At 34.2% G+C, this 8,916-nt stretch overlaps 1 non-coding gene across 1 annotated transcript; it reads left to right on the top strand.

Moving 5' to 3' along the window:
* Positions 1-8,365: 8,365 nt before the first annotated feature.
* Positions 8,366-8,528, top strand: LOC119470577. Its single transcript, XR_005199492.1, has one exon. It is a non-coding gene; the product is annotated as a U1 spliceosomal RNA (small nuclear RNA).
* Positions 8,529-8,916: the final 388 nt, after the last annotated feature.

Here is an 8,916-nt window from a genome sequence, read left to right as displayed (position 1 = left end):
CTGATATTACAAGTAGAGAATCAGACTTTGTGGTCTCATAGGGGGTCAATAAATTAGGAAGTCTGAAAACAATCAGAACTTTTAAAATTAGAAATGTATATTCAACTAAGTTTTCATAGGCTTTCCCTGCTAATCTAAGTTTTTTGGTTTGGTTTGGTTTGGTTTGTATTAAGTGTCTATGCCTTTGTCTATCATTATAAGATCTATAAGGTAGACATATGGTTAGAATATAGGTCCCATCTGACCAAATTCCATAAAGATACTAACATTTTTTGCTTTCCAGAGGCTAGAAAATATTTTATTTGTCTATCACTGTGGACATAATCAATCACTTTGGTGATTCATCACCATACTCACATAATTACTTTGTTTGGAGGAATGTGTTACAGTTACTGACTAGCTAACTGGGACTTAAGCCTGAGAGAAATAGTTCTTCAAAGAAACCTCGTACCTTAGTTATTACCAGGGGAAGGTGTAATTAGCAAATAGCAGCTGTCTTCAAAAATGACAGAAATACTCAAGGCTGCTGTCCTGTGCAGTAGATGGAGACTAGGTTTTTTTGGAAATAAGTTTTCTGGTGAGGCTTTTAATTATACTGATTTCAGAAGCTTGATATGGGTAAGGACTGATTATTACTGGCATCTTGAAAAATGTATAGGCAAGCAAACATCAGGGATAGAGATAAAGAACATTATCATAGTTATAGTAAGTTACAGAAATGCATCAGAGTATGGCATCTTCATCAAGTGGGATGAGTAGAGCCAGTTGGAAAGTCTTGTAGGAACTATCACTAAGGATGCTTGTGATATGTGCAAGGGAGTTAAGGTAGATGATAAAACTGTGAGAGATAAAGGCCAACCAACCATTTCTAGAATAATTTAGTTCAGCATGGACCCGGAAGGAAAGGAAACTTTAAAAAGTAGAACTGAGTGCTACAGATCACATTTATTTTCATTTTCTTCAAGAGATTTAAATATTTTTTGCTTATACTTTGGTTTCTGGATTGACATTTATATGAATGTAACACAATGCTGATAAGGAACTACATGTTTCTTACAGAATATGTGATTGATTCATTCATTAGATGCTCAAAATATGTACTTGAGTTAATTCAGATACTCAGAGAACTATCAATTTTAACCACATTAGTTGGTCTAGAATTGTTTTTATTGAACTAAAATTAGTTTAACATCATGTTCCAAATTTGAAGAGCTTTAAAAGATCTAGTTCCAGGATGCCTGTATTATGAAATGGTGGTGATCTTATTGATCACTAAGTTGCACCATTTTATTTTTATGAGGATTTATGGGAAGTTATTTTCAGTGACTCTGTAATAGGAGTTACTGTATCTCTTCCTTATCCAAAATGGTTTTTGTATTATGAACACTGGGAATCATGTCCCTAATTTTCTCCCATTTTCTGTGAGCAACCTGAAACCCCAGAGTCAAATTAGTGATGGTCACGTCTGATACATATACGACTTTCTCTAACATAAGCTACATAATACTAAAAATCATTATTACCATTTTTATTATCACTGTAATAAAGAGTATGTCTGTCTGGTCCTAGGTTTTGTTTGTTTGTTTGTTTGTTTTTGATAGACTATTAATTACTGGCTCAATTTCAGAACTTGTTATTGGTCTATTCAGGGAATTGACTTTTTCCTGGTTTAGTTTTGGGGAGCTGTATGTATGTATCCATGAATTTTTCCATTCTTCTAGATTTTCATTTTCTTTCTTTCTCTCTCTCTCTCTCTCTCTCTCTTTCTTTCTTTCTCCTTTCTTTTCTTTCTTTCTTTCTCTTTCTTTCTTTTTCTTTCTCTCTTTGATTTTTTCTTTTATTTTTTTGAGACAGAGTCTTACTCTGTTTCCCATGCAGGAGCACAGTGGTGCAATCTCATCTCACTGCAACCTCTGCCACCTGGGTTCAAGTGATTCTCTTGCCTCAGCCTTCAGAGTAGCTGGGATTACAGATGCCCACCAGGACAACTGGCTAATTTTTTTGTTGTTGTATTTTCAGTAGAGACAGGATTTGGCCATCTTGGCCAGGCTGGTCTTGAACTTCTGACCACATGATCTACTCGCCTTGACCCCCTGCAGTGCTGGGATTACAGGTGTGAGCACTGTGCCCGGCCCATGTCTTCTAGATTTTATAGTTTATTTGTTTAGAGGTGTTTATAGTATTCTCTGATGACGGTTTGCATTTCTGTGCAATTGGTGATCATATCCCCTTTATCATTTTTTATTGTGTCTATTTGATTCTTCTCTCTTTTCTTCTTTATTATTCTAGCTAGTGGCCTATCTACTTCCTTAATCTTTTCAAGAACATTGTGAAAGACAGTGTGGTGATTCCACAAGGAACTAGAATCAGAAATATAATTTGACCCAGCAATCCCATTACTGGGTATACACCCAAAGTATTATAAATCATTCTACCATAAAGGCACATGCACACATATGTTTATTGCAGCACTGTTTACAATAGCAGAGAGTTGGAAACAACCTAAATGCTCATCAATGATAGACTGGATAAAGAAAATGTGGCACATATACACTATGGAATACTATGCAGCCATAAAAAAGAATGAGTTCATGTCCTTTGCAAGGACATTGATGAAGCTGAAAACCGTCATCCTCAGAAAACTAACCCAACAACAGAAAACCAAATACCAGCTGTTCGCACTCATAAGTGGGATTTGAACACTGAGAACACATGGACACAGGGAGGGGAACATCACACACTGGGGCTTGTTAGGAGGTGGAAGGGTAGGGAAGGGAAAGCATTAGGACAAATACGTAATACTTGCATGGCTTAAAACCTAGATTACAAGTTGATACGTGCAGCAAACCACCATGGCACATGTATACCTATGTAACAAACCTGCACATTCAGCACATGTATCCTAGAACATAAAGTAAAATAAATAATAATAACAATAATAGAGTACAAAAAAGAGTGATGATGGCAGTATTAGTTGGACTAGTAGCAATCGACATTAATAAATCACTTAGTATGCTGGGCCCAGTGGCTTTTACCTGTAATCCTAGCACTTTGGGAGACTGAGGCAGGAGAATTTCTTGAAGCCTGGAGTTCAAGACCATCCTGAGCAACATAGCAAGACCCCGTCTCTTAAAAAATGTCACCTACTACATATTAAGCTGCTATTTTATTTTTAATTTTCTCTCTAAGTATAGATTGCTTGATCATATCACTAACAGACCTTATGATTTTATTGTGTCAGTAGCTTATAAGTAATGGGAAAATGTCTGAAAGGAAAAGCAAAAGAAATTAGAAGGGCATTTTATTGTTCTCAAATATGAATAGTGGTATTTAAAAAAAAAAAATCATCTTTATGTAATCAAGAAAAACAATTTTTTTTTCTATAGGTAGGCACTATTATTATTTCTCTTATGATGACTAATGGTTAATCATTGCAAAGGTAAATTCTAACTGAAGATTTTATAAACCACTGCTTATATGTTTATTTAAAAAAAAAACTATAAGATCATTAAAGGCAGTTGATTTTTGTCTCCACAGTGAATATCACTGTGCAAATAAGGGGCTGGTCATTTTTTGATAAGAAAATAAATGGATCTTGACATTTTTTAAGGCATCAGTAGGAATTGCTAAATGAGAGAGCAAAAAGTCATCTAAAATGAAACTGTATTCACAAGGTTAGATTACTGATTAAATGGGGTGATGAAAAAAACCAAGAACAAAAATCTGTTTTCTCCAAATGAAGGCTCCAGAGTCCATAAGAAAGCATGATCTTATTAATTCAAATGAAGTCCCTTTTAGGCAGAAATAATTTCAATTGAAAATGTTCAGAAATGTTTTATTTAACTGCCTCCAGTAGAGTTCTTTTGATCAAAACCTGAAGTGCCTGAAGTCCTCAGCAGTTATTTTGGCTATCCTGGTGCCACAGAGGTCACACGGTAACATTGTAGACCCCCATCATATACTCCTGTCTCTTGCCATAAACATCTCACTTGTAGTGGAAGAAGGTAATTAAAATATTTCTACAGTGAGGATATAGGTGCTTAGAGAAGAGGTCTGAGGTACACAAATGAAGGATTTATAAACTAAATTTGTCTACTGTGCTGCAGCAAAAGAGACAGCATCTCCAGTTTACAATCGTGTTTTTCATTTAGACGTGTTATGCATGATCAGAAACAGCAACAGCTATTTCCTTTGTACAAGCCCTATCACTTATAAATCATGACACTACCATAGCTGCATTAATTTGAAGGATTCAATATATAACAGTATCACAAAACTGCTTAAGTTTTTTCTGATACCCCAAAGAAACAGAAGAAAACAAACTAGTATTTTCTGTATTTTCATATAAAAATTATATGGTGATGCAGAAGGGGGAACGCATATTTAGACAGCAATTCATTTTAAAAGCTATCATAATTGAAAAGTGATAATTGACGAACAAAGGATGAAAAGATGCATAAGAAAAGCTGACATCTTGAATTAAGTGAAATACATTGTAAAATGAATAAAACAACATTTAAAATACTTTTATTTGAAGAACATTAATTTGGAAGAAATGTTTTATGTTATACAAGTGGTACTGCCAGTCATCAACCCGTCATCTCTCCTTCCCCTCATTCATTTAATCATTCATACCAGGAGGACTTACTTCAGGCTTGCTTTATGTTCCGCCTGCCTGAATAAACCCAGCCATCATTTCTAGTTTTTAATCATTTCTGTTTTTCTGAAAATATTATCCACTGCACCATTCTTTCAAAAATTTCATCATAGGGCATTGTGTTGTTATAATACACTGTCCTAAGAGATTCTCCAGTATTTAATATATCCTGTATTTCCTCAACTAAGAAAAACTGATCACTTTTCAACATTATTTGAATAAACAAAAACATATTAAATTGTACAATTTTTATTTTGAACTTTTACACATATGTTCCTAATGAAGATTAAGCTGAATTATCATTTGTTGCATTAATTGGATTGACCTTTGATCATGTAGTTATTCAAGATTATTAAGTAAAATGGAAAACATTTTACTTTTTTAGTCTGTCCCCTTTAATTGTGTATAATAATATGATGTGATAGTTAGTACTGTCAACTTGATTGGATTTAAGGCTGTCAAGTATTGGTCTTGGGTGTGCCTGTGAGGATGTTATCAAAAAAGATTAACATTTGAGTCAGTGGGCTGGGAAAGGCAGTCCCACCCTTAATCTGGGTGGGCATCATGTAATCAGCTGCCAGGTGGGCTAGAATATAAAGCAGACAGAGCAAGGTGGAAGGATCTGACTTGCTGAGTCGTCTGGACTTCATCTTGTTCCTACGCTGGATGCATCATGCCCTCGAACCTCGGACTCCAGGTTCTTCAGTTTTGGACATGAACTGACTCTCCTTGCACCTTAGCTTGAAGACGGCCTATTGTGGGACCTTGTGTTCATGTAAGTAAATACTTAGGAAACTCCCCTTCACGTATATATCCATCCTATTAGCTCTGTCCCTCTAGAGAACCCTGACTAACAAATCTGATTTGATATATATGTAAAGATTTCAGCTCCAGCCTCTAGAGGTCTTAGGCCCTGATGATACTTCTAACGTTACTATTTCACTTTCAGATTTTTTCCCATAGATAATGGCCTCCATTCATTGCCTAGGAAAGTTTACATTTTCTTAAATGGTTTTCCATTTTATCTATATTTTAATAACATTTATATAAAATATTACTATTCATTGTTATTTTTGAAATCTACAAACTTGTGTTTATGTTGTCAATCTGCTTTTTTTTTTTTTTTTTTTTTTTTTTTTTTTTTTTTTTTTTTTTTTTTTTTTTTTTTTTNTTTACAGGGTTTCAATCTGACACTCAGGCTGAGTGCAGTGGCGCAATCTGGGCTCACTGTAACCTCTCCCTCTGAGACTAAAACTACCCTTGATTTTCCTAAGTAGCTGAGACCACAGGCACATGTCACCATGCCCCCCTAATTTTTTTGCATTTTTGGTAGAGACGGAGTTTCACCATGTTTCCAAGGGTGGTCTTGAACTCCTGGACTTAGGCAAACCATGCGCCTTGGCCTCTGAAAGTGCTAGGATTACAGGCATGAGCCACCACACCCAGCTGCAGTGTACACTTTTATGTTTCAGATTTCTCTTTTTTATTGGAGAAAAATGTTTAAATATTATGCTTTTATACTCATTATACTTATTATTAATTTGTTCTTGCTATTCAGTTTCCTATAATTATTTCATAATTATTATTTTATCGGTGTGTACTGAATCTTCTGGGATTATTTAACTGTTTTTCTGCTTAGAACTATCTTATTTCAAATAGGAGTATAGTGGATTTCAGTCTAATTCTTTTTCTCTTCATTTTATAAATTTACTTTATAGAGCTCAACAATTAAAAAATATATAAGTACATACTTATATACAAAATCCATACATACATTAATAGTGTCCACATATATATGGTGTGTTTTGTGAAAATACAAAAGAAAATAGTTTATACAACCCTAGGAAATAGAAAACAAGGAAAGACTTGCTTTACCAGATATCAAGACATATTTTAACATTACAAAAAATTAAAACAATGTGATATTGATTTGAAGAGAAACAAAAACACCATAATAATTAAAGAGTCCAGAAATGGATATATGTATAATATATCCATATATAAATAAATCAAAAGGATGGCATTTCAAAACAGGGAAAATTACACTTTGTGTAAATAGATCATATTTTGACAGCTAGCTAGGTATAGGGAGAAAAAAAGAAGGAAACTGAATTTACCTTATCTAATTCATACATATAAATACACACATATATTACTCTAACTATATTGAAAGGCAAGATAAATAAGTTTTTAGAAATAGTATGGAAGAATATATGTGACTTTGGTAGGAAAATATTTTGTAATGAAATATAAACACAAAATACAGAGAAAAAGAATTAGACTATATTATAAATAAGAACTTAGATTTTCCGAATATACAGAGGAATAGAACTGGATTACTTCAAATGTCAACATAGAGTGTTATCAAGAGTCTATAATGAATATCTAAAGTCAATAATAAAATGAAGGCTAACCGTGTATCTAGACCAAAGACTCAAATAGGCACTTCACAAAAAGGGATTGTTAAATATAGACCTTGAAGAATAGAACATTTTTCAATCTGGCCTTCCTGTGACCTTAACCCTCATACTTTTTCCTCACCATTCCACTTGTTAAAGCTAAAATTGCGTACACAATATGTCCAAATTTTTTATAAGGATGGCATTATCCTGATAACAAAGTTAGACAAGGATATTATCAGAAATAGATAGAAAAAATCCCTGATAAACACAGATACAAACATCCTCAACAAAATAATTCAACTGCGCACTGAAAGGATCACGCACCATGACTGAGTGGGGTTTATCCGAGGGATGCAAGGATGGCGTAACAGGAAACCTACAAATGTGAGACATCAAAAAACAGAAAAAAGAAAAACGATTCTCTTCCCAGTCATCATCTCCATAAAGAATCTCTTTTCTCTCATCTCTCAATTCAGTTTTATCCCCACTGTTTATTACAAATGCTAAAAAGTGTGTGGCGTGATAAAGACAAAGTTACTTATTTTTCAGTAGTACAACTTTTTCTTAATTCTTTTATTTTTTGGTTTTTCAATGGGGATTCTGTAAGGGGGAATTTGATCATTGATTTTGTATAACTAGCTTATGCAGAAAACAGTTACTTAGTCATTCAATAAATATTTATCAGGCACCATTATGTGCTGATAAAATAAGTGGAAATGCCTTGAGGAAAATGCTAAATGACTAGAGAACACTTCTAGGCAGCTTTGCATATTCACAACATATTGTACTTACCAGGCTTCCCTGTCCCTTTTTATTTTATCTTCTTCCATGCAGGCAGATGTTCCTTTGGCTCTTATTTTATTTCCCAAATGAAAAATATAAAAGATGTATCTGCTTTTCTACCATGTGATATTCCTGAAGAATATATGTCTTAATAGGGCCCTGGATCATATATCGGAACTGAAACAGCAGCGTGCTTATATATGGGGCGACATTGAATTTTAAAGTCTGGTTGGCCCTCAACCAAAAAAAAAAAAACCAGAAAAGATAGACTTGATACATGCATACTTCTCTGGTGGCAACTGTTATTGGCATGTATACATGGTTTAAGTTGACGGGTTGCACCTTGTTTAAGCAGTTACAAAGAGCGACTTGCCTACAAGATTTTTAAAAAGTCAAGAAAAATATATATAGCTTCAAATATCTAGAAAGAGAATATTATGTATCCTCACATTTTCTCTACCCTTCCCTTGACCCACTATTCTTATTTCTCAAAACTGTAAACAAACATCAGATTCTTTAATAAATTCTTATCTCCAGGGGAGATACCACGATGATGAAGGTGGTTTTCCCAGGGCGAGGCTTATCCATTGCACTCCGCATGTGTTGACCCCTGTGATTTCCCCAAATGTGGGAAACTCGACTGAATAATTGGTGGTAGTGGGGGACTGCATTCACGCTTTCCCCTGGTTTAAATAAAAAAAATACATAAATAAAAAATAAATTATTATCTCCAAAGCCCTCTGCCTCAGGGTTTGCTTTGTGGATGATCCAAGCTACAATTCCCAACATTAGAGCAAGAAAACTAAATTATTCAAATCTAGATGAGTGGGGATTTTCTGAAACAGTTACCTGCTGGAGTCATTATGATGAAATACTGCTTTGGGTATCTAACTCTTAACTTGACTGTTTCCTGAGGTTAATCTCCCCATTCAGATGTACTAAGTTGATTTTATTTAAAGCTTCCTTTTCTTTTATATTCACTGCAAATATTGAGGTAACTTAATATTCAAAGTTTGAGCAGTGATTTCAACAGATTAGGACAGCTCTGTTATATTTTTAGTGAAGCATATACGA

Source organism: Cebus imitator, unplaced genomic scaffold (genome assembly GCF_001604975.1).
Source record: "Cebus imitator isolate Cc_AM_T3 unplaced genomic scaffold, Cebus_imitator-1.0 Scaffold35, whole genome shotgun sequence".
Classification (NCBI taxonomy): Eukaryota; Metazoa; Chordata; class Mammalia; order Primates; family Cebidae; genus Cebus; species Cebus imitator.
This window is presented reverse-complemented; position numbering and strand designations above follow the sequence as displayed.